The sequence below is a fragment of the Rhineura floridana genome, chromosome 1, assembly GCF_030035675.1.
Source record: "Rhineura floridana isolate rRhiFlo1 chromosome 1, rRhiFlo1.hap2, whole genome shotgun sequence".
Classification (NCBI taxonomy): domain Eukaryota; kingdom Metazoa; phylum Chordata; class Lepidosauria; order Squamata; family Rhineuridae; genus Rhineura; species Rhineura floridana.
In genome coordinates, this window is record NC_084480.1 from 45,850,353 (window position 1) to 45,876,359 (window position 26,007).

Sequence of the window (26,007 nt, forward strand, 5' to 3'; positions counted from 1 at the left end):
TTAAGGTTGAAAGTTTTAATTGCAGCCTAATCAAAAGGCAATCAGGCTAAAAAGATATTTATGCAATTAATAATCTTAAAATTGTGTGGGCCAATGCAATGCAATGCAATGTGGGCCAATTTTATTCAGAAGTAAATCCTATTGAGTTTAGTGAGGTTTACTCCCAAATATGTGTGTATGTGATTTATTGCATCCTTAATTTCAAATTAAAATTTGTTCCCTATTAGTTAAATAGGGTTGAAACTAAAGTACATGTCACTGTTCCTGTCACATAGGTACTACTAACTTCCACCTCTGTATAATAAATTTAATTTTAAAATATGGGTTTTTTTCATTGTATCCAAGTAGCATATTTTCAATAAGGGAAACCACAACAATTTTCCTTTTAGCGCTACAGTCTGCAAGTAACTGAATCTTACAGTGCCCAGCAGAAATTGATGTTTATAAATGTTTTAATTCTGCATCTACCATACTACCAATGAAATTAAGTGTTCATTTTTTAAAATAATATTCTGTATTCCATATTCCCAATCTGATGAGACGAAATTAATATGGGATTTCTTTGTAACACTGAGTGGTAGCGTTTACTTCTTATATTTAAGTTGTCTTCTTGCTCCTTCTGCTTGATATCCTGTTCCTTCTACTTAGTCTCTCAGAGGCTTTGATACCATTGACCATGGCATCCTACTGGACTGACCCTGCAGGATGGATATTGGTGGCACTATGTCGCGGTGGTTCCATTCCCACCTGCATAATTGTTTCCAGAAAGTAGAATTCACCTTACTGTTTACGCTATGGGGTGCCACAGGACACTATCCTTTCCCAAATGCTATTTAACATCTATATGAAGCCATTTCTCCATTACACCCAAATCAAGAGAGCCTTGCAGGCCCTGGACTGGTGTCTGGATAAAGATGTGGACTAGCTGAGACTACCCTAGAAAGAAAGGTATGTGAGATATTCCTCGTTTCAAAATGCAGAGTGTTTAATTCAAATCAGTATTCATAACATGTGAATAAACCCTTATTTTAAAAATAATTTCTGTGGTTGCTTTTCACAACCTCTGCCATTTGCATCCTCCATGATTTAAGAGATACTGATTGATCCATGTAACAAGGAATGGGTGATCTTCCTTTCCCCAAATCTGAAGCTTCCCCCCCCAGGTTCCCATAATATTATTTTAGATATTATTCAGAGAATCTGTTGTTGTTGATTAAATTGTTATTACTTGTTTCTTTGTTGTCTGAGAACATCTATTGATGACATCTGTCGGGAGAGAGATGGAGATGTGCGACCCTCCTCGTTCTTCTTGACCTCTTGGAGACTTTTGATACTGTTGACCACACTGTTTTGGAATGTCTCAGAGAGGTGGGGGTTGGGGACAGTGTGCTTCAGTGGTTCCAGTCACATCTTGAGGACCGCTTCCAAAAAAGTAGTTATGGGAGGCTATTGTTTTGCGCCATGGAAGGTGTCCTGTGTTGTTCCACAGGGTTCCATCTTGTCCCTCATGCTACTCAACATCTATATGAAGTCACTGGGAACTGTTATCAGGAGATTTGGAGTGAGGTGTCATCGATATGCAGATGACACCCAAGCCTATTTCTCTGTTCCATCTGAATCAGGAGAGGCAGCTGAGGTGCTGAATCAGTGCTTAGAGGTTGTGATGGACTGGATGTGGGCCAATTGAGGCTAAATGCTGAACAGACCGGTGTTATGTGTCCAGAATTCTCATGTCCTGGCGGTGGAGAGATAGCCTGTTCTGGATGGGGTTGCACTCCCCTTGAAGGAGCAGGTCCACAGCTTTGGAGTTTTCCTAAATCCAACATTGTCACTGGAGGCTGAAGTAGCCCAAGTGGCTAGGAGTGCCCTTTTCCAGCTCTGGCTGGTTCACCAACTTTGGTCCCTTTTGAGAGAGATGACTTGGCCACAGTACTCCATGCTCTGGTAACTTCTTCAATGTGCTCAGTGTGGTGTTGCCCTTGAAGACAACAGCTGCATTGGTTGCCAGTTCGTTTCCAGGCCCAATTTAAGGTACTCACACTAGTAATTAAAGCCCTAAATGACTTAGGTCCCAAAAATCTGAAAGACTGCCTCCTTCCCTATAGACTCTCTCAGGTGTTGAGATTAGTGCAGGGGCCCTTTTTGGTAGTTCCACCACCCATGGAAGCTTGATGAGGTGGCTTGGGAGAGGGCATTCTCTGTGGTAACTCCTAAGTTGCAGAACTCCCTACCCACTGAGGTGTGTCTGGCAACTTCATTGTACAGTTTTAGGCAAATGCTGAAGATGCACCTCTATACCCGGCCTTTGACACCTGAGACGTATATTTTTAGGACCTACCCTATCTTGTGATTTTAGGTTGTTTTTAATTGTTCTTAATGCTGCATTTTAGAATTGTGACCCGCCCTGGAACCTTTGGGTGAAGGGTGGGTAATAATTGGTGGTGGTGATGATGATTGAGCAGGGGGTTGGACTCGATGGCCTTGTAGGCCCCTTCCAACTCTACTATTCTATGATTCTATAATGAAGATGATAATGATGATAAGCTTAGGGTTTGCTTCAGGGATGGGGAACCTGTGTACCTCCACATGTTGCTGAACTGCTGAGGGATGACATGATTTGGAGTCCAACAACATCTGGTGGGCCTGAGGTTCTCCACCCTTGAGCTGTCTCCTAGATAAGGTGCTGGGAACCTTTGGCCCTCCAGGTGTTACTGAACTACAACTCCCATTATCTGTGGCCATTGACCATGTTTTCTGGGGCTGATGGGAGCAGTAGTTCAGCAACATCTGGAGGGCTAAAGTTCTCCTCACATGTCCTAGGTACTAGATGTGGCTTTGAAATCAACTTTTAACTGTAAGAAACCTACCACAAATGCAAGTGTGGACACTCCTCCCACAGATGCCAGGAACTGCTGAATCTGCTTGCAGTTTCCTATGGTGAATAATTGAACTGCAGGTGGCACATTTGCAGTGAAGTACCTTCCAGGACTAGTTTGACTCTACCCATTCAAGGAGTGATCACTGGATCCTTTTGGAGCAGCAAGGAATAAAAAGGGTTTCCTAATGCAGCAGAACCTTGAGTAGGTGGTGTTGATTCACCATTAAACTGAAGAAGCAGAACCATTATTAAGCAACAAGATTTTCTTGAGCTCTGGTATGTTCTTGCATCCTTGGTTACTCTTTGGTCCTGACATCAGGTTTACTTTTTGATCTGGCCTCCTGGTTTGTCCTTCTGAGTTGTTCTTTGATCATGCCTTCGGGCTTGTCTTCTTTTCTGGTTCCTAGTTCATGCCACCCATGGCCCAACAGAGCTTTTAGAAATATTTTTGTATGTTTTGAAATCCATTTGATTTGATTTTCTAGTAATTTCTCTATTGTTTTTCTCTATTGTACTACTTTGACTTTAGCTTATTATTATTTTTAAATCATGGCAGAAAACGCTTCAGACTGTAAGCTTAGGTGGTTGGTAGAAATTTCTTCTTAGCCCTAAGTTTCCTGGGGAAAAAAATGGACTGCCTTCAAGTCGATCTCGACTTATGGCTACCCTATGAATAAGGTTTTCATGGTAAGCGGTATTCAGAGAGGGTTTACCATTGCCTCCCTCTGAGGCTAGTCCTCCCCAGCTGGCTAGGGCCTGCTCAGCTTGCCACAGCTGCACAAGCCAGCCCCTTCCTTGTCCGCAGCTGCCAGCTGGGGGGCAATTGGGCTCCTTGGGACTATGCAGGTTGCCCATGGCTGCACAAGTAGCAGGGTACGTAATCCCTGAGCCACTCACAGTGGGGGTGATCTTTAGCTCGCCCTTTACACCCATGAGACACGAGCGGGGATTTGAACTCACAGACTCTGGACTCCCAGCCAAGCTCTCCTCCCCAGTGTGCTACTGTCTTTTAAATATTTAAGAGATATCCCATCAATTAATTGTTGCCATGCAAATATCTGGACCTACCAGTAAAGGCTGTTTTGGCAATATAATTATTTATTTTGAGTCTGACTTGTTTTCGTACTGTTCTGTTGTGTCAGAGATCCATCCCCCTTGGGTTCCTTACCCTCAGTACCCCAAAGGGGTTCTTTGCTTCTGAGAACAGTCCCCACCCCACTGGGTTCCCACTTCTCAGGCACACTCCGCCCTTTCCACGGAAGTAATTATCCCTGGTATTCACTGCCACCACCCTTCTTTCTAAATTCTTCCCCTGAGTGAAGGGACCTCAGAGAACGATGTGATTTTAGAGGGATTTACTCTCACTAATCAATCCGTAGCGTTCAGCCTTCCAGCACTAGATTTAGAAACCTTAGTTCCAAGCCAATACACACCTTTTATACAAAGATTGTTTATTTTGGTATATACAAAAGGAGAAATAGTAGTTTGATTCCTTAAAGCTAATCACCCTCAGGTGGGCTACACATGGTCATTGACATAACAAAAGGAGAGACGTTCAATACAGACACGAAACAAAAGAAAGACTTATCCTAACTAAGACCCTATACTTACATCCAAGTAACTCTATTCCTTTGTGGAGCAGCTGGGTTCCCAAATGGCTGTCCCTGTTACACATCAGCGAGTCGAGGCAGATGGAACAAGAGGGAACTCCGTTTTGAAAGAACCTTCTTCATATTTATGGGTTTCTTTTCCTCAACAAGGAGGGGGGAAAGTAAATAGCCATATCCTGCCCCTGCTGGGGATCCCTTCCTTTGAAGTCTTTGAAGATTGAGAGAGCTAGACAGCATCATCCAGGTGTCCCAATCTACAATATCCCCTCTTCCTGACTTTTAATCCAGGAAGCTGATAAGGGACAACACCTAAGAATCAGTTGCATTTCCTTGCAAGGTTGTAAATTGCCTGTCTGACACTGAGCTTCGGATCTTCCCCAGTAGGGAATCTTAAGGAGGCCACAGGCTCCCAGAATTCTCTCTGGTTGCCTCACTTCAGCTTGGCCAAAGTTAGCTATTCTTGACAAATTGTACTTAATACTGCTCATAGTTTTGGGCAGAACTAATACAAATGGCTAGAACATGTTTATTTTTGCCTTCAGGATTAATTTTGACAGTTAAAAGAAAACTGCAACTCAATGCTGCATGGGTTGCCAATGTGATGTCTGTGGACCCACATGCAGCCACAAAGGTCTTTGTGACGCCCTTCCCTGGTTCTCCCTGTCAGGTTCCCACCTGCTTGTGGCTACTGCCTTTCACTAGGCACCACCAGGGACACCACCAGTCCGGACTGTCCTTTATATGGTTTCTCACTCCGCTCTAGCATAGATCTCACTAGATCCCACTGCTAGGCAGCACCACCAGTCACGTCCTGTAACCAATACTCCCAGAGACTTTGCCTGAGTCTCTCTCTGTTACTTTTGTGACTGTGTGCTTATGCTGTTCCCAACCCCCTTGTATCTTTATATAAAAAGCATACAACTCTGGGTTGCTCTGGATACTTGACTTGTTACAATTCCTCCCTTCACCACTGCCACCATTAGATACTGTTTCTGTTCAGCCTTGGTAATTACCTTGCCCTCCCTTCTGGTCTGTATATTCCCCAGCCAAGGATCAGGCCTTTGGTAAACCAAATAAGTATTTATTTACTAATAACAGTAAATAAGATTACCTTAGGAATGTTTCACAAGCATATGGTTTCATATATGGTCACTCTTTATGTTTCTATTCAAATATATCCTCTTTAAATATCAGCCAAATCCAATCCAAACTTCCCTCAGAACTCTGCCAACCAACTCAACAACCTCTCTCCCACCAACTCTCTAACCGACTCTCTCTCTCCCTCCTCACTCACCAACCTCCATTTATACCTTCAGCCAGCCAGCCACTCAGCCAATCATCATCCAGCACACTTCAGCTTCTCACCCATGTACTCCCCCCTTCTCTCTCAGTAAATTACCATACATCACCCAATAGACCTGCACTTACCATATTTACAGATGCTAACTTACAGGAACATCACAGTCTTCCCTGGCACCCACAGGTCCCATTCCTCCCCCTACTGAAAGTTGGCTTGAAAAAGGCCTATTGGTTCCGATAGAAGCTTGATTGTTGTGGGGAGGAGGATGTGATTCTCATGGTGGTATATCCCTGCCATGGCAAGTTCATTGGCTTTCTCTATGGCCAACATGGCCCCTGAGTTGTGGGTTGTGATGGTGTTTCCAGGAAGACTGAAGGTGTGGTTGCTGCTTTTATACCTTTATTGCATTTTCTGTGTTGTGCATTTCCCCACCTAGGCTGACCACACATTGCATACAGTGGCTGTCCACTGCTGCCATATCTCCAGTTCTGGTGTAATATGAGCACACAAATCCCTCTGTCTTTGATCTTAAGAACTGCGGGCAGTGTTTTGTGAATGGAACAGCACTTACTTTCCCCCTCCTTCCTGGTGCATCCTGTAGCAATCCCCCAAAAGCCAATCCTGAGAATAGAGGAGACTTGGAAATGGTGTGGAATATGGTGCAGGCAGAAGAGGGGAGAGTCACCGGAAATCATGGATACCCTTCCCTGTTGCACAAAAGTGCTTTTACTTCCATGCTAGACATATTTGGACCCAAACAAGCTGTGAAGTATCTATTTGGTCCTTTAAGACACTCCCTATTGCTTTTTTCTACTTTTACCTTTTTAAACCATATATTTAAGTGTTGATCCACATTGGGTAAGCTAGCCAGTGTAGCACCCTCCAGATATTGTAGATGACAACTCCCATCAGTGCCAGCCAGCATGGCCAATGGTCAGGGATGATGGGAGTTGTAGTCCACAACATCTGGAGGGCACCACAGTAGTTACCCCAATACTAGGATAATAAAATATTTGTTTTTCAGGGCATGGGTTTTATTTCTGACATGGGTCAAGAAGGGATAGTAGAAATGTCTGACTTAGAGTGCTGAATGCAGCTGGGAGGAGTCTAAAAAGCAGCTTCTTCAGGATTTATAAATATTGGGGGATGTTACTGCCTTCTTGCTGATTCCTACACACATCAGGATTGACACTAACCTATTACTAACATGCTTCAAATGCATATATAGATATAATTATCCAATTTATTTAAGCTGAACTTAATTGCTAATAAGTGAAATTCTAACATTGTGAAGAAAGGTACTTCATTACATTGCCATTTTTTCATTCGGATCAGTATCTGAAGTGAGGACCTTAAGAACATAAGAACATAAGAAGAGCCTGCTGGATCAAGCCAGTGGCCCATCTAGTCTAGCATCCTGTTCTCACAGTGGCCAACCAAGTGCCCGGGGGAAGCCTGCAAGCAGGACCCGAGTGCAAGAACACTCTCCCCTCCTGAGGCTTCCGGCAACTGGTTTTCAGAAGCATGCTGCCTCTGACTAGGGTGGCAGAGCACAGCCATCCTGGCTAGTAGCCATTGATAGCCCTGTCCTCCATGAATTTGTCTAATTTTCTTTTAAAGCCATCCAAGCTGGTGGCCATTACTGCATCTTGTGGGAGCAAATTCCAGAGTTTAATTATGCGCTGAGTAAAAAAGTACTTCCTTTTGTCTGTCCTGTATCTTCCAACATTCAGCTTCTTTGAATGTCCACGAGTTCTAGTATTATGAGAGAGGGAGAAAAACTTTTCTCTATCCACTTTCTCAATGCCATGCATAATTTTATACACTTCTATCATGTCTCCTCTGACCTGCCTTTTCTCTAAACTAAAAAGCCCCAAATGCTGCAACCTTTCCTCATTAGGGAGTCGTTCCATCCCCTTGATCATTCTGGTTGCCCTCTTCTGAACCTTTTCCAACTCTATAATATCCTTTTTGAGATGAGGCGACCAGAACTGTACACAGTATTCCAAATGCGGCCACACCATAGATTTATACAATGGCATTATGATATCGGCTTCCTCTTTTAACAAACCTTTTTAGTAGACACCTTTATCCCAGTCTCTATCTGTATTAGAATTGTTTTTAAATATGCTTTTATTGTTTTGTTGCTGCTTGTTGGACGCCCTGGGCTCCTTTGGGAGGAAGAACAGGATATACTTATACTTATTATTATTACTGATGATGTTGATTCCTTTAGTCTACAATAGCTTGTGTCATGTTTCTTTTTAAAACACCACCACAGATTAACAAAAATACCCCTCTGGAATTTCATTTTTTTGCAAGCCATATATGACCCGTATTTTCATCTGTCTTTGTAGTGGCAGATATTGATATCTATATTCACTAACAGGCAAAAAACCTTGTGGTTTAAAAAAAATGTAAATAAGTTTATTTCAGTCAAAGACCAGCAAAGCCTTGCGGTTTAAGAATGTACCTATAGCCCACAGTTATTTCTATCAAACTTTAAAAAGCAGGGAAATGGGGCAGCTATAGTGAATGCACCAGGGGAGCAGGAGACCTGACCTCCTTTCTGAGATATTGGACTGCCCTACAAATTGGTCAAAATGCAAATACCATTTGGGTTGGTCTTTCACAGTCCAATCCACTTCCTGTGTAGCTTGGAAGAATTTGGTAACATGTGCCTCTGAGCATATGGTGAGTGGTGGCCACACCTGACATCTCCAAAGATAGAGAATTATATTTTTGTATGTTTGTTGGTGTTCTTGTTACTTTGCTTCTTTCCTGTCTTACTAATGTTTCTACAGAGAATCTAATCTAGAAAATTTTATTTTCCTCATTATTCATCCCAGAAATCTGTGCAAATTTATTTTTATTAATTTCAAAGCCTTTTTATTGGTCAGTGTCATGTGATGGTGAAGACAGCCTTTTGTGTTTCAAATTGGAGGTTATGTTCTATTTCTATTTTGGGTGCATTAACAGTGGAATCTGAAACTGTAGTTTGATGTAAAATCAGACTGATTCCAATATGTTGCTCCTTCAGCAATGACTCTAGCTGTTGGGAAAAAGAGGATGCATGTTTTCAGCCTGCTATGTTTAAACCACTTCATTTAAGGCAAGGTGGGCACGGTCAATTAAAAACATAGAGCACACCTAGCATTTTGCTAGAATATATTTCACCTCCCACTGTTTTATCTTGTGCAAATTGAGACACTCCTGAGGTCCACTGGAGACTATTCTGCAGAAGTCAGTGCCATTATTATGTTTGGAGTTTTTTTAGTGTAAATTTTGCAAAGTGTTGCTGTACTTCACATATTTGCAGACATAGAAACAAAAGAAAATGATTTCCTATAGGAAACTTCACTAAAATTGCAAAGGAAATCAGACATATTCAAAGTGACCATCTGAACTATATCAACTGTCTTAATAATGTTGCTTCCTCCCTACTAAAACAAGATCAGCACAGCACATGTCTTCTTTCTATTCTTTGGGCTGATTGGAGGTGTTATCATCACTCCCCATATGCTCAAAGGCACATGTTCCCACATTCTTCCAAGCTACACAGCAAGTGGATTGGACTGTGAAAGACCAACCCAAATGGTGTTTGCATTTTGACCAATTTGTAGGGCAGTCCAATATCTCAGAGAGGAGGTCAGGTCTCGTGCTCACGTGGTGCATTCACTATAGCTGTCCAATTTCCCTGCTTTTTCAAGTTTGATAGAAATAGCTGTGTGCTATAGGTACATTCTTAAACCGCAAGGTTTTTTGCCTATTAGTGAATTTCCCTGCTTTTTAATTCGGGAGGTAAGAGATGGGATCCTGTGCAAGTTAGCACCAGCAGTGACAGAAATAGTTCAGCAGCGTATTTTAAATGTTATATTACCATCAAGAATGCCTTTACTTTTACAAGAGGGTCATGGCTTAGTGGCAGAGAACATGCTTTGCATGCAAAAGTCCCCACATTCAATACCCAGCATCTCCAATTAGGGCTGGAAGAGATCCTTATCTGAAACCTTGTCAGTCAGTACTAAGCTAGATGGACTTGGTATAAAGCAGCTTCCTATGTTTCCTATACTCTACAGGGGATACACAAAGAAATATGCTTGAGATCATTTCTTTAAACATTGTGCATGTTGCAATCTATATTACTTTGCAAAGTATCAGCAGTTACTACCTCTTCTGCTTTAATCTCTGAATGCCAGTCATAGGGCTCGCTGTGACAGATTATACACTTAAGAGGCAACTGTGTGTTCTGAGATTCTTAAATCTGAAAAGAGTCACATTATCCATAGTATGGAAAATACTGATTAAAATTAAATCATAGCAGACAACAGCAGTGTTGCAAAGGAAGGCTATATTACAGCCAAGTCACTTTCCAAGCTAACCTCTGACTTATTTATTATTTAAATTGAGCGACTGAGCGAGCAGAGACGCAGGAAGAGGGAGAGAGCGGGGTTGGGGGGGCAGTGCGATTGAGCAAGTGAGCAAGGACAGGCGGGACGAGACAGCAGGGGGCTGGGGGCAGGGTGATTGAGTGTGCGGAGACGCAGATGGGGAGAGAGTGGGGGTGGGGGTGAAATCTACATTGCAGTGTATGGATGCAGGAGGATTTTTTGTTTAAGTCACAAACAGTAGGGTACTCGTCCAGGGTCTCAGGGGGTCTTAGACCTTTTACTTTTTGGGGAGCAGAGTCCCAGCAGGGTCCCTATGTGTCCAGCATCTTATGAACCAATCAGCATGAAATGGGAGTGTGTTAGCTGCTGAGAAGAGTCTTCTAACATGCTTTCTTGTCCTTTCCTGTTGATTGGAGTTAATCAGAGTGAAAGGAGGTGAGTCAGTCACTGAGAAGACTTTTTTCAGTAGCTAACACTCGTCTTTTGTGCTTATCCTACGGATGTCTATTGTTATGGGAGAAGGCATTAAAAAGGATCTTATTCTCAACCCAGCAGCAAAAAAAGAAGGAGGGGCATGGCTGTGACTATCATGAAGAGACCCTGCACTTTTTAATTTGCTACTGCACTACTGGTCACAGACAGAAAAACCACTTGGCCACCTCATTAGTGTAATATGGTATTACACTAACTGCAAATGTTTGATGCCCCTGCAAATGTTTGATGAAGACCTTCTGTTCTCTTCAAAAGATGAAGAGGAAAATGCCTCTTCCCTATACAGCAAAGGCTTTCACAAAAGTGGGAGGTAGTGGACAACACAGCGCTAATTTCAGATGGGGGCTTCAACACAGGACTAATTTCAGATAGTGAGTGAGTGAAAGAGATTTCAGATTAAACAACCAAGAGCTGAATTCAAGATTAAAGTGTTAAAAACAAAGAGTCTCATACAATCTCAAAATAACTACAACAATGTTATGAGCACAGATCAAACAGCCACACACACTGCAAACAAAACGGATTTGAGCTTTTGTCATTTATAAACCCATTTAAGGATAGTGGGTGGGGGTGGCAGGGCAACTGAGCCAGCAGAAAGAGCAGGCTGTGGGAGACAGCGGGGGTGGGAACGCACACACGCATCACCATCACTCACCTCCATTCTGCCTTCTCCATCATCCTTGCCCTCTGGCTTTCTCCCTCCACTGTCCTTTTCTCTCTCTCTCCCCCTCTCTCCCGATTGTCTGGCTCTTCATTTCCTCCCTCGTGCTTCCTCACAGAGAGCACAAGGGAAGAGCAAGCTCAGCAGAAGGCCAGTGTGAGTCACATGTCTGTTGCCCACCAATCACAGGAGCAGACTTCCCCTGCTTCCTCCAAGTAATGGGAGGGAGGGGGAGTGAAACGAAAGAACTCCTGCTTTCTACTGTGCCTGCATGATGTTATAACCCACAATAATGCATTTTTTAATCTATTAATTAAAAACAAACCATGCCTTTTTTTACTTTAAACCTACTGAAGATGAAGGTCTGTGTTTGGGGCAAGCTCTGGGATTTGATTAGAGATACCTTACAGTCATCTCTGATTTTTAATTAATTTCAACAAATTATGAGAATTTCTCAAGAAAAAAGTCCAAACGGCTTCTTGTTTTTCTTTCTCCCGTTTTTCACTTTAACCTGTGGATTCTCTGGGGGGGGGGGTTGTGTATCACCAAGAAAACTTTGAAAGTTGTAGAGCAAGCGATTCTGAATCCAACAGTATAACACTTGTAAGTTTTTGTTTTGAATTGGGACTATAGAAAGCACCAGAAAGGGGTGTGGGGGGGTATTTTCATTTAACATGGTAGAATGCGAAAAATCCCTACTGGCTATAGTGTACAGCCACTCTTGTGGCTGTATAATTTCCCCCCTGCCTGATAAAATCAGTAATAACCCCAACTGCCTCAGTGTTTTGTTATCAAGTCAATATACTTCTTTCTCCTTGACTAGAGTCACCATCTGCAGTGTACAGGTATGGATCCAGTAAGATGGGGTGGGATTCAGTCTGAGGGCCATGTTACCAAGTGAGCGACCTTCTGGGTGGGCAGGACTGGGCTACATACCAGCCACACAAAAGTCAGAGATCTCTACATCCTCACAGTCCTGTGTCCTCCATTCAGGCATTATCACAATTCAAGGACACATTCCAGTCATCATGGTTTATCTGTATGCTGCCTTTCTATAGTAATCTACAAAAACATAATCCCAACAACAGCAAAAATAACTGACCAGCAGAATTAAAGTTTGGCCCAAACAAAAGCCCCTAAACAATATTCCCACAGTTGGTCTCTGGCATCTTCAGGCAGTAGCAGCTTTTATAGCTGCAGTCAGTCATGGCCCCACCCTCCCAGGCCGGGTAGAAAGAGACTCGCAAGCAGGGAGTTGGTCTTGCAGCACTTGCCCTTACACTCAAGGTGGTCTCTGGCCAGGCAAAAGCATTAAAGGAATACATGGAGCAAGTCTGATGGTGAAAGGTGTGGCTTGAGGAGGAATAGTCCTGAGGGCTGGAGGACTACATTTAGCTCCTGGGCCAGAGGTTCCACGCCCCTGCAATAAAGAGTCACTGTATTGTTTATTTGAGTATTCACTAGACTAGAGGCATTTTTCCAAAGTCAAAAGCCATACCTTAGCCTTTGTCCGATACTTGCCAAATTCCTTTTCTATGACAACTAGTCTGTCATAGTTGGCAGGGTTGAGTTGAGACAAGCCCAGGGGTTGCCAAACATTCTGGACCAGAAGGTACATTTCAAATTTTGAGAGAGTGCTGGGGGCACCAGCCACAAAATATGCTGGCATGGAGGCATGGCACAACACAAAATTAGAGAGTAGTCATGGTGAAGCTTTTTCCATAATTATATTTCTGTATTAGAAAAGGCTTGATCTACTGAATTTCTGCCTGCCATACAGCTGTTTTTCCCCAATGCCAACCCTAAACCAAAAGCCTAGGCTGCCATTCTATATCCACTTATCTGGAAGCAAGCCCCATTAATCACAAAGACACTTACTTCTGAGTAGACATTTATACCATTTACTGTAAGTTAAATATACAGTGAATTCTTAAATGAGTCCCTGATCTTTATCCCCTTCAGAGCAGAACACATGCCTAAGCTTATTTGCCTTTTGTGGGGAGGAGGATTCTTAACATTCACCCACATTTATTGTATCGTAGTAATTTTGCAGAAATTGTAGGCACTATTTGATCTCAGGTGAACCTAGCACAGGAAAGATGCATCCTGGTTGCTAAGGTAACAGAAAGGGCAATCTATGGAAATTCCAAGGACTAGAAAAAAAGACAGAAGCAGGAAAGGTACACTAAAAGGGAGGGAAAAACAGCAGCTCTTTAGGGCCCCAGGGATTCCTACTGCCTGATGTACAAACAACTTGTTGGAATAGGCAAACTTGCATGTTCTCTTGTAAAAGGGAGATGTTCCCTTTAAGGGATATTTGGGAAATATCCCATGTACCTGTTTACCATGATGTAACTTCCTAATGGGTGGGATCAGAGCTTGGAAAAGTTACTTTTTTGAACTACAACTCCCATCAGCCCAATCCAGTGGCCATGCTGGCTGGGGCTGATGGGAGTTGTAGTTTAAAAAAGTAACTTTTCCAAGCTCTGGGTGGGATTAGTTACCTGGTTTCCTCCTCCTTTGTCCTGGAGATTCCTGCATAATCTCCATTACTGAGTTTTTTACCTGAGAGCATCACTACCAAAGACTAAAATGGACTAAGACTTCTATTTTTCTTTCATCTAACCTAGAGCCTGTTTCCTGAACGTATGAAAGGTCGTGAGTAAATATTCTTTATCTTTTACCTAAGAAGGTTCTGTCTGCTGTCATTTGTGCCTAGGGAAAGTTTTGCTTGGTTTATATTCTCACTCTGCTGCTTGCGTTTATATCTCTGCTAAGAAATAGGACCACAAAAGTTCCTATTTCATTTTATATTTTTTAAATACCAAACACAACTATCAAGCTCAGCTCTGACTTCATTCATTGGCAAATAACACTGAAAGGCACAAGCAGCCGGGCTGACTCATTTCACAGATCTCACTTAAAAGGGTAATTGCACATTTTGCTCCATAATTTTCTTTCTAAGAGGGCTAGAGACTTACTTTTTTTTTATTTATTTAAGTGAAAACTCTGATACTGGGCTACCTGATGCGGCACCAATGCAGGCCTTCTCAGGCCTTGCTTAGGGAGATTGCTTCTCTGCCCATTAAACCAATGTGTCTTTACAGGAGGAAGTGGTCCCAGGCACCCTGAAAGGGGCTGTGATCTGACCACTCCTGAAAAAGTCCGCCCTAGACCCACTGGTTTGTGACAACTACCACCTGGGCACAAATACCCCCTTTTTCGGGAAGGTGATTGAGAGAGTTGTGGAGCAGCAATTGCAAAGTACTCTTGGATGAAACATTTTCTTGACCCATTCCAGTCTGGGTTCAGGCCTGGTTATGGGACTGAATCAGCCTTGTTTGCCCTGATGGATGACCTTTATTGAAAGGACAGGGGAAGTGTGACCCTGTTATCCTTTCTTGATCTCTCAATGACTTTTGATAGCATTGACCATGATATCCTTCTGAGCCAACTTGGTGGGATGGGTATCGAATACACTGTTTTACAGTGGTTCCGATCCTACCTCCAGGGTTGTTTTCAGGGAATAGCATTGAGTGATTGTCTTTTGGCCCCCTGGCAGTTGTGCTGTGTGGTAGGGTACCATCTTGTTCCCAATGCTGTTTAACATCTATATGAAATCCTTGGATTGGTCATCAGGAGATTTGGGGTGAGGTGTTGCTGATGATACCCAACTCTCTTTCTCTGTAATATCTGGATTTGGAGAGGCCTTGCAAGCCCTGGACCAGTGCCTGGACTCGGTGGTGGGCTGGATGAGGGTCAATAAACTGAGTCTGAATCGTAGCAAGGCAGATGTGTTGTGGGTTGGTGGTTCCCAAGTTCGGATAATTGGTCAATTGCCTGCTTTGGATGGGGTTGTACTCCCTCTGAAAGAGCAGGTTCGTAGTCTGTGGGTGCTCCTGGATCCATCTTTGTTGCTAGAGGCTCAGGTGACCTCAGTGGCTATTAGTGCCTTTTACCAGCTTCGTAAGACAGCTGCATCTATTTTTGGGGCAGGATAGCCTGACCACTGTTATCCATGCACTGGTAACCTCCAGGTTGAATTACTGTAATGCACTCTATGTGGAGCTGCCCTTGAGGATGGTCCAAAAGCTGCAGCTGGTGCAAATTGCAGTGGCACGACTGCTCACTGGGGCAGGTTATCACCAACATGTTATCCCATTGCTGAAAGAATTGCACTAACTGTCCATTAGCTAGCGGACCAAGTTCAAGGTTCTAGTTTTGGTGTACAAAGCCCTATACAGCTTGAGACCAGGATACCTGAAAGATTGTCTTACCCCTTATATACCCAGTCGATCACTATGCTCTGCAGGTGAGGATTTCCTGCAGATACCATCTTATCAGGAGGTCTGTTCTGCACAACATAGGAAGCAGAACTTTAGTGTTGTGGCACCTACCCTTTGGAATTCCCTCCCCTTAAATATTAGACAGGCACCATGTGTTATCTTTTCGGTACCTAGTGAAGAAAGTGCCCCTTTCAACAAGCCTTTTAAGTAGAGACCTTATCCCAGTCTGCGTCTGTGTTGGAATTACTTTTTGAGATTTTTTAAAGCTTTTTTAAAAGATGTTTTTAAAGATGTTTTGTTTTAATATATTCTAGTGTTTGTTTTTAAGATGTTTTAGAGTGTTTTTATTGTATTTATTTGCCACTTTGGGCTCCTTCTAGGAGGAAGGGAGGGATATAAATTTAATAAATCAATAATAATAATAAAAAATAAACCTGGTGAAATGTGTCATTTATATGTGTCCTCATTTGCTCTTTTTCCCTGTTAGTAAAAGAAAAGCAAGGTTATCCAGGCATTTCTTTTCGTACATGAAGTACAGTGAACAGTGAACTACATAAATATTATGAAACACAGCTGGTAAAATCAAGCTTTTCCAGGCAGGTGCTTGTTTTGAATAGGTGTAAGTTTTCCTGGGTGACTCTACTACATTTTCAAAACATTTTAGGGTGATCTGTAGTTTAACACATTAAAAGCTAATAAGGAAAAACAGAATGTAGATAATAGTTATAAGAATGCTTCAAGATGTGCCACATAATGCAAAACAAACTTTTTCGTTTATCCAGTCCAGGAGAAAATTTAAGCTATTTCATATTGAGCAGACAATAATGCCAATAGATAATAGATTATATTAGACAGATTGCAAGATTAATAAATATAGAATAGACTATGAAGTGGCAATAATATGTGGAAGAGAGAGATGACTTCCAAGAAAATGTTAATAGAATTGTGTCATAGAATTGTGCTCTCTCTGCTGTGGATGTAATTTATCTTGATTTCAGCACAGCATTTGACAAAGTTCCCCATGATGTTGTGACTAACAAACTGGTTAAATCTTGGCTAGATTGTAATATTGTCATGTGGATTCATAGCTGGTTGAAAAACTACTCAAAGAATGCTCATCAGACTTGATGGAATGGAAAACTGGGCTGAAACTAACAAGAGGAAATTCAACAGGGACAACAGCAACATACTGCATTTAGGCAAAAAACCAAAACCAAAAATGCACAGGTATAGAATTGGGAATCCCTGGCCTACTAGTAATATATGGGAAAACAACTGTGGAGATTGCAGTCAATCAAAAATAGAACCTGACTCAGCAGTGTAGGGCGGGGGGGGGGGGGCGGGAGACTAATGCTATTAAGCCATATTAATAGAATCAAATCACAAGAAGTAAGTGCAACTTTTCACCTCATCAGTCAGGCTTTATCTGGAATTGTGTGTCCAGTTCTGGCTGCCTCAGTTTAAGAAGGATATAGATAAACTGAAACAGATTTAAAGGAGAGCAACAAAGATGTCATAGTATGGAACACCAGTCCTATAAGGAAAGGCTGAGGGAACTGGGAAGAAGAAGGAAAGTGGGGATGTGATAGCACTTTTCAGATATCTGAAGGGCTGTTGCAGTGAGGGCAAATACTTGATCTCTGCTGTTCCAGAGGGCAGAGCCTGAATCCAATGAACAATGCAATACACACTTACCTGGGAGTAAGTCCCATTGAATCCAATGGAGCTTACTTCTGAGTAGACATGTATTGGATTGCACCCTAAGTTACAGGAGGCTAGCTTTCTGTTGAACATTAGGGAAAAAATATTACTGGTAAGAGTACTGCCAGATACTGTAAGCTATAACTCCCATCAGCAGCAAGTAACTGCATTTATGCATATTCAGCTTGTCACCTTCTCCTTTGTTGTTGTTGTATGCGTGTAGCAGAAAAGCGTAATAAAAAAAGAATCCAATATATGTGTATGTGTGTTCGAATTTTGTGTCACAGAATGAATGGCTTAGGGTGCTTCTAGACAGATGTTTATTGTGGGATCAGTGCTACTCATGCATGCAAGTTGTTTTTTTTGCAGTGTATGCATGATGTCATTGTCAAAAAAATGCAAGTCTGTATCCCCTTCCACCTCCAGCACCAGCACCTTCAATGTTTAAATCAATAACCTTCCTTTGATGGAAGAAAGGCAAGTATCTCATTCTGCTAAGTTGCTTTTTTTTCTGAGGGGAGGGGGAATCCCCAATCATAAAGACAATTGTGTGGTTCCTAATTGACTATTTTCAAGCTGTACACTTGGTCAGGATCCTGTACAAATGACCATCTAGTGTATATGCTAGAGCTCTTCCATCTGCTCCCACTTTGAGCTCTGGTCTATGATAGTGTAAATCATCCTGTAAAATTGGGGGTTGCAAATAGGGTAGTGTTTATGAAGGAACTATAGTCACTCTAAATATTTTTTCTTCCTGCAAGTTTGGGATTGCAGTCCTGCTATACTTAATTTTTGCTCTTAATAAGGGCTGACTTTGCTAATCGTGTAGCACTCATTGTCATTTAGCTTAAAGGCTTTATAGTGCAATTTTATGCTTGTCTTTTCAGAAGTCCTTATTCCTAGGTAAGTATATATACAATTTCAGTCTTAAAGGCTGGACTAGATTCCTGTTTATAACATGTAAACTGGAAAATGTTAATAGTAGTAGAGAGCAATGATTAATAAATGGAGTAAATATTGGATGTTTTCTGTGAAAACATCTACCTCTGGTGCTCACTATTGGAATTACAGAAAGAAAAAAGTAATGCTTTGTTGATAGCAAACTATTACATCACGAAAGAAGAAACTGGAACTGATGATGATGATGATAAGTACAGTTTTATCTGGAAATGTGATATCACACATATAGGCCTGAACATGGAGGCTAGAATTTGGCTTTCTCAATTTCTGTTTAAATTTTGAGTAACAGGGACATGTAACTTTATTCTTTTTTCATGGCCTTTTTTGCCTGAGAAGATCTAGGGGGCTGGAGTTGCACTTGAGTTATAGGGGCTATCAATCCTAACTGTTTATCTTCACTGATGAACAGTCTTAGTTTTTGTTTGTTAGTCCTACTGTTCCCTTCATAGAACTATCCCCGTGCTTTCTTCATAGCTGAGTGGAGATTTGAACCTTGATTTTCAAGGCCCCAGTTTTGCACTGTAATGACAATATCATGCTGGTTCTTTTTAAAATGGTTAACGCACCCCTCTCTCTTTCCCTTCCCCTTCTTCATTCCTTGTGTTTTGACAGAGCATGCTAAGAAACTTTGGTTTTTGCCTCTCCTCCACGGATATTGCACCACAAATATGTAATGTTACCATAAAATGCTAAGCAAAGTATTGCTATGGGATTTGGGAGGTGAGATGGATGATTTCTATGAATCCCCTTTTCAGCCTCTGATTTGGGATCTGCAGGGGAAGAAACTCGGTAAAACTAGTTTCCTTTGTTAAGCTAGTCTGTGAGCTAATAGGTTTGTCAAGTGGCCAATATTAGCATATGTAAGAATATAGCACAGAGAGATTTGCTGTGATTCTTTCTAAGAGATGCACTTCTCCTTCGCCCCCAATCCAGGAGCCAAAGGAAGGCTTATGTTTTTAGTTGAGTGGGAGAAAAGGCTGGGAGCTGAAAACAGAGAGGCTTGCTTGTTCTCTGTGTCCGAGGAACCCCAAAGCTGTGGGTGATGGGTAGCAAGATCTTATGGATTGATAATGCTGAGAACCCCTCCATCTGATGTTCAGGTTGTGAATACATGTTCATAAAAATCATATATCCTGTAAGACACCATAGCCTCCGCTGACCTTCATTCCAAGGAAGCCAAACCCTGGGTAAGCAAAGAGACCCCTGGAAGTCCCATTGACATTGATAAGTCTCACTGAGTAGAAGTGTTTAATATTGGCTAGACAGTATACTCATTAAACTTCAACCTATAAACTTAAAATGCAAATACTACAATTCTAAGCCTGCTTACTAGTTTATGTGTCCCATTTGAACTTATTTCTGCATAAACCCATTTAAGATTATGTGGCACATGTGTGAATATGGGGTTTATATATTTATCTAGATATTACTTAATTTCCATCCTACATTTGAACCATGTTTCTTAATGCAGTCTATACAAATATTTCTCTTCTATTAATATCTCACTTCACTATATTGAGAAGGGAGTGGGTAACAATTACAATTGACTGAGTAGTATAGGATGGGACCTCAAAGAAAACAGATATCAATTAACTAAACTATAGTTCTACTGTATTGTACTTTGAGTTAAGATACTTTGACCTTCTCAGTGGCGGCCCCCACTCTCTGGAACTCCCTCCCATATGATCTTCGACATGCCCCTTCCCTGAATGTATTCCGCCAGGCCTTGAAGACCTGGCTTTTCAGACAGGCCTTCGGGACTTCCGGGGAGGGTTAATCTTTTTGACTAATTGCCTGCTACTCTGAACTGTCACTGTTTTATTATTTTATTGTTGTACTGTATTTATTATGATGTATTTTAATTGAGTTGTACGTCGCCTAGAGTGGCCATTGGCCAGCTAGGCGACTTATAAATTAAAATTATTATTATTATTATTATTATTATTTTCCCCAACATTTTTACTTAAACAACTCACCAGTTAAACTTTTTTGTCCTACAGTATTTCTACTAGCGAGGATGGGAAACACAGAGCTAGATCTGGGAGACATAAAATTGAAAGCCCAGCTGTGTGGATGATGTTGCAAGAATGTACCCATGGAAACAGCAACCCATGCATACATGAATGCCCTAGTGTGGACACAACTGCACATGCTCCTTGAGAATAAAAATGAATAGAGGCTCCATATCTGTATTATTTACTAATTGTTTATAGTTTAGAAATACCTATGGTTTACATACAGTACTTTTCTTGCTATATAATTTTGTGATATTTTTCTATTTTCCCTCGCATAACCTATATGAAAACATAAGCAGGGAAACTTTCTCTCTCTCTCTGATCATGAACTGAGAGCTCTTTGAATAACTAGCACAGAAAAATTCCAAAGCTCCTTCTAAAGCTGAAAAGAGAGACTGCACTACAAAATTATAGACTTGAACATCTGAAAACTTCAGGCTCTTGCAGACGAGCACTATATGGACATTGCACTGCGGCAAACTGTAAGAGGACGCTGTGACAGAAAAGCCTGATTAATTTTCTGCTAGTCTAAAATTACCATCTGTGTATCTAGTGGTGTTTCCAAAATAGATCTTTCATATTCCTCATCCTTGATCTGCCAAGAAAATAATTTATTGGCTTTTTCACCTCGTTCATATACAAGCGCACTTGAGTGTAGCAAATGCTTACAGATTCTCAGACAATTTGTTACATTCCACCCAGAAACCATTTATGAATTATCAAATATTAGGGAAGATTTTACACTAGGGCAAATAAGTGTTTCACTCTCAGCAAAATGTCATTGGTTCCTGGACTGTCTCCCTTGTGCACTCCTTTTCATTATCAGCCAGCAGCAAATTTCCCTGTGTTCCTACAGAGAGCCATAGTGGCTGCGTTTGAAGCTCCTGCCGTTTATATTTTTTAACACCTTCTAACACCTCTAATACCTTAATACCATCCGCGCGTATGTGGGAGTAAGTGAATGGGTAAATGTTTTGGTACTACCCTCTTCTCCCTGCCATGAGAACGGCGGAACAGCGTTTATACTATCGATGCTGTGGACGGCTAGACTTTGAAGGGGGAGAGGTAAAATCGAAGCCGGGGCGAGTGGGACGAGAAAGGCCTCTTACCTCCGGCTGTGCCATGCGGCGCTCCCTGCTGTTGCCGCCGCTGGTTTCTGTGGCGGCCTGTGTGGGTTTTGCCTGCGGTTGTTTGGCGGTGTCGCTTGCTCGGTTCCCTCTGACGCTGTGCTCTCTCCTGTGATCTTCATCTCTGCCGTCGTGGCACTTTCTGCTGGTCTCGCTGTCGCTGTTCTTTTGGCGCTGTCTTTGTCACGTTACTGTGACCTCGCTGTGCCTGCCGCTCTGCCTCTGTTTGGTGTGGATTGGGTCGCCTGCTGTTTGCGGGGGTCGTGGCCAGCTGTCGTCGGGACGGGGGTTTCTTTCCCACGGTCGTTGCCGCGGCTTGTGCTTCCATCGTTGGGCGTGGTCGTGCCCTCTACCGCTGCTGCTGCTGCCGCTACACCTCCTTTTATTGAGGCTTATGTTTTTATCTAGCTGTGGCTGGCATCCTCCTGCTGCTGGCGTGTCTTCCATCTCTCACGCTGCGGGTTGCTCTTCGCCTAAACGACCCTCGCCTCTACCTCATTGTTATCATCTGGACTTTTGAAAGTGGCGTTTTACGTGGGAGCTGGCATTTGGGAGCACGGAGTGTGGGACTGTGTCTACTGTGTGGGTGTGAAGTGGATGAATGGGTGTTTATATGAGTGTATGTTGTGAGTGAATGTGTGTTTGTATGTATATGAGTTTTTTTTGTACTTATAGTTTATCATGTGCCTCAGGAAGAGATTTTATCATCAAGAGGGGAGACCTGAGGGGGCCCCAATTGCCGTAGTGACAGGTAGAGGGAGGTATGGTGATATGAGACTGACGTGCCAGGTAAGGGGAACGCTGCCCAGACATGTAGTGGCTGTGCCGTGTACCGGTCCTTCTCATACCCGCAGGGTTGTTGGTTGTCCTATCAGCCAACTCTCAGATCTCCAGTTGCTGCTTTTTAATGCCAGATCGGTACATAATAAAACCTCCCTCGTCCATGATTTGATTGTGGACGAGGCGGCCGATCTGGCATGTATAACCGAGACCTGGGTGGGCGAACAGGGAGGAGTTAGTCTCTCCCAGCTCTGCCCACCGGGGTATCTGGTTCAGCACCATGGTAGATCTGAGGGTCGGGGAGGTGGGGTTGCTGTGGTCTATAAGAGTTCCATCTCACTCACCAAGCACCATGTCCATGCAATCACTGGTCTGGAGTGTTTGCACCTTGTGCTGGGCCAGAGGGACAGACTGGGAATCCTTTTGGTTTACCGCCCACCTTGCTGCCCAGTGGCTTCCCTAACTGAGCTGACGGAAGTGGTCTTGGAGGTACTGTTGAGATCCCCCAGACTATTAGTACTGGGAGATGTCAACATCCATGCCGAGGCTACTTTGTCTGGGGCAGCTCAGGACTTCATGGCTGCCATGACAACCATGGGGCTGTCTCAATATGTTAGTGGCCCAACACATACATCGGGGCATACTCTTGACCTGGTTTTTGCTACTGGACATGGGGATAGTGATCTGGATGTGGGGAGTTTTACATCTCTCCCGTTGTCATGGACAGATCACTGTTTGCTGAAGTTTAGACTTTCAGTAGCCTTCTCCCTCTGCAAGGGTGGGGGACCTATTAAATTGGTCCGCCCCCGGAGACTAATGAATCCTGAAGGTTTTCAAAAGGCTCTGGGGGGTTTTCCGGCTGATAAGACTGGCGCCCCTGTCGAAGCCCTGGCTGATCTGTGGAATGCAGAGATGACCCGGGCTGTTGACATGATCGCTCCTGCGTGCCCTCTCCTATGTAGAGCTCATACAGCTCCGTGGTATACTCCGGAGCTGAGAGCGATGAAACAAGATAGGAGGCGGCTTGAGCGGAGATGGAGACGAACTCCCGACGAATGCAATTACGAGCTGGTTCGTGCTTCTACTAAGCTCTATGTAGGAGCGGTGAGGGCGGCGAAAAAACAACATTTCGCCACCACTATTCAGTCATCTCTCTCACGCCCAGCGGAGCTTTTTAGAGTGGTTCGTGGTCTACTCCATCTAGGCCTACAGGACACGGGAGATACATTGGTAGCTCGATGTAATAAATTTGCTGAGCACTTCCAGCATAAGATCTCATGCATTCGCCGGGACTTAGACTCCTATTTAATAGCAGTTAATCCTATTGAGGTGTCCGGAGCACAGTCTTGTCATGTTTTGTTGGATGAGTTTCAGTTGGTTCAGTTCGAGGACGTGGACAAGGTGCTTGGACAGGTTCGTGCGACCACTTCGGTACTAGATCCTTGCCCCTCTTGGCTAATAAAAACTAGCAAGGAAGGAACAGTTGGCTGGGCCAAGGAAGTGATTAATGCCTCTTTACGAGAGGGAGTGGTCCCTGGCTGTCTGAAAGAGGCGGCAGTGAGACCACTCCTGAAAAAACCTTCCTTGGACCCAGAGGATTTCAGCAGCTACAGACCAGTAGCTAATGTTCCGTTCCTGGGCAACATCCTGGAACGAGTGGTTGCTGACCAGCTCCAGGCGCTATTGGATGAAACCGATTATCAAGATCCATTTCAATCGGGGTTCAGGCCTGGTTTTGGCACTGAGACTGCCTTGGTCGCCCTGTTTGATGACCTATGTCGGGAGAGAGACAGAGGGAGTGTAACTCTGTTGATTCTCCTTGACCTCTCAGCGGCTTTTGATACCATCGACCATGGTATCCTTCTGGAGAGGCTTGCGGAGTTGGGAGTTGGAGGCACTGCTTGGCAGTGGTTCCGCTCCTACTTGGCAGGTCGTCTCCAGAAGATAGTGCTTGGGGAACATTGCTCGACACCGTGGGTTCTCCAATGTGGGGTCCCGCAGGGTTCGGTTCTGTCTCCCATGCTTTTTAACATTTATATGAAGCCACTGGGGGCGGTCATCAGGAGTTTTGGAGTGCGTTGTCATCAGTACGCTGATGACACGCAGCTCTACTTCTCCTTTACATCTTCTTCAGGTGAGGCAGTCGACGTGCTGAACCGTTGCCTGGCCGCGACAATGGACTGGATGAGAACTAACAAACTGAGACTTAATCCTGACAAGACTGAGATGCTGTTGGTGGATGGTTTCTCTGATGGGATGGTGGATATATACCCTGTCCTGGATGGGGTTACACTCCCCCTAAAGGAACAGGTTCGTAGTCTGGGAGTCGTTTTAGACTCTTCCCTTACACTTGAGGCTTACGTAGCCTCGGTGGCCCGGAATGCGTTCTACCAACTTCGATTGGTAGCCCAGCTATGTCCCTATCTGAGTAAGGAGGACCTCACATCAGTGGTACATGCTATGGTAACCTCGCGTCTGGACTACTGCAATGCGCTTTACGTAGGGCTACCTTTGAAGACGGTTCGGAAGCTACAGCTAGTGCAAAATGCGGCGGCTAGACTGCTAACAAGAACCAAGCGGTCTGAGCATATAACACCTGTGCTAGCTCGCCTGCACTGGCTTCCAATATGCTTCCAGGGCAGATTCAAAGTGTTGGTACTTACCTATAAAGCCTTATATGGCGCGGGACCACGATATCTGTCGGAACGCCTCTCCCGATATGAACCGGCCCGTACACTACGGTCTACTACGAAGGCCCTCCTCTGGGTTCCGACCCATAGGGAAGCCCGGAGGGTGGTGACAAGATCTAGGGCCTTCTCAGTGGTGGCCCCCGAACTATGGAATAGTCTCCCCGAGGAGGTGCGCTTGGCGCCGACACTATCATCTTTTCGGCGCCAAGTTAAAACCTTTCTCTTCTCTGAGGCATTTTAATTCATGCTAATTTTAAACTATTATAATCTGATTTTAGACTGTACAGTTTTTGTACAGTTCTGCATTGTGTTATATTATATTGTGTTATCTTTTATTGTATTTTTTAATGTTCACCGCCCAGAGAGCTGTTGCTAGTCGGGCGGTATATAAGCTTAAAAAAAAAAACATACAACAGGGCAACTGTATGCAGTTTTCAGCTAGGAGATACTGGCTGCATACATTTAAAGGACATTGAAACCACCCCCACCCCCCCGAATCCTGGGGACTGTAGTTTACTCCTCACAGAGCTTCAATATCTAGAATCCTTAACAAACTACACTTCCTAGGATTGGGTGGTGGTGGTGGAATGTACTTTCAATGTGTTTTAAATGTATGGTGTGTACACAACTGGTGCCGCACTGACACATCTGGGGAATGGTAGCAAGCAGCCAATTTGCCATGTGGATGATGCTACTTGCAAGTAGTTTGAGTGGCCACCATATAGCTGATAGTTTGTAATCAGCATTCATGCTCTGTTATATTCATATTATTGTTGCCTGTGGTTGTTGCAATGCTAAAAAATGTGTTGTTTTTCCTGCTTTCTCATTGCTTTCAAATTGCCAAATGGAACTCTCCCTTGCCTATGGAGAATCCTGTTGGATTAGACCACATCTAGTCTAGCACCCTTTTTTTCCAGTTAGTGACCAGCTAGGTGCTTCTGAGAAGTACATAAGCAGAGCACGTGGACATGGACTGAAGGAGTATACAATATAATGCCTGTGTTCTCCTTCCCATTCTGTGACCCTGCCCCATTTTAGTCATTCCACAAGCATACCTTTGCTTGCAGAACAGCTCTGCTAGCTGAGTGTCCCACTCAGACCTGACCTTAGGAGTGG

The 26,007-nt window shown here is 43.3% G+C and overlaps 1 protein-coding gene across 1 annotated transcript in view; it reads left to right on the forward strand.

The window, feature by feature from the left end:
- Window positions 1–670: 670 nt before the first annotated feature.
- AP3B1 (adaptor related protein complex 3 subunit beta 1) overlaps window positions 671–26,007 on the forward strand; it is a 295,297-nt gene continuing 269,960 nt past the window's right edge. Inside the window, exon 1 of the mRNA XM_061620123.1 lies at window positions 671–948. The gene's annotated coding sequence lies outside the window, so the exon portion shown is untranslated. The remainder of the gene's footprint in view (window positions 949–26,007) is intronic.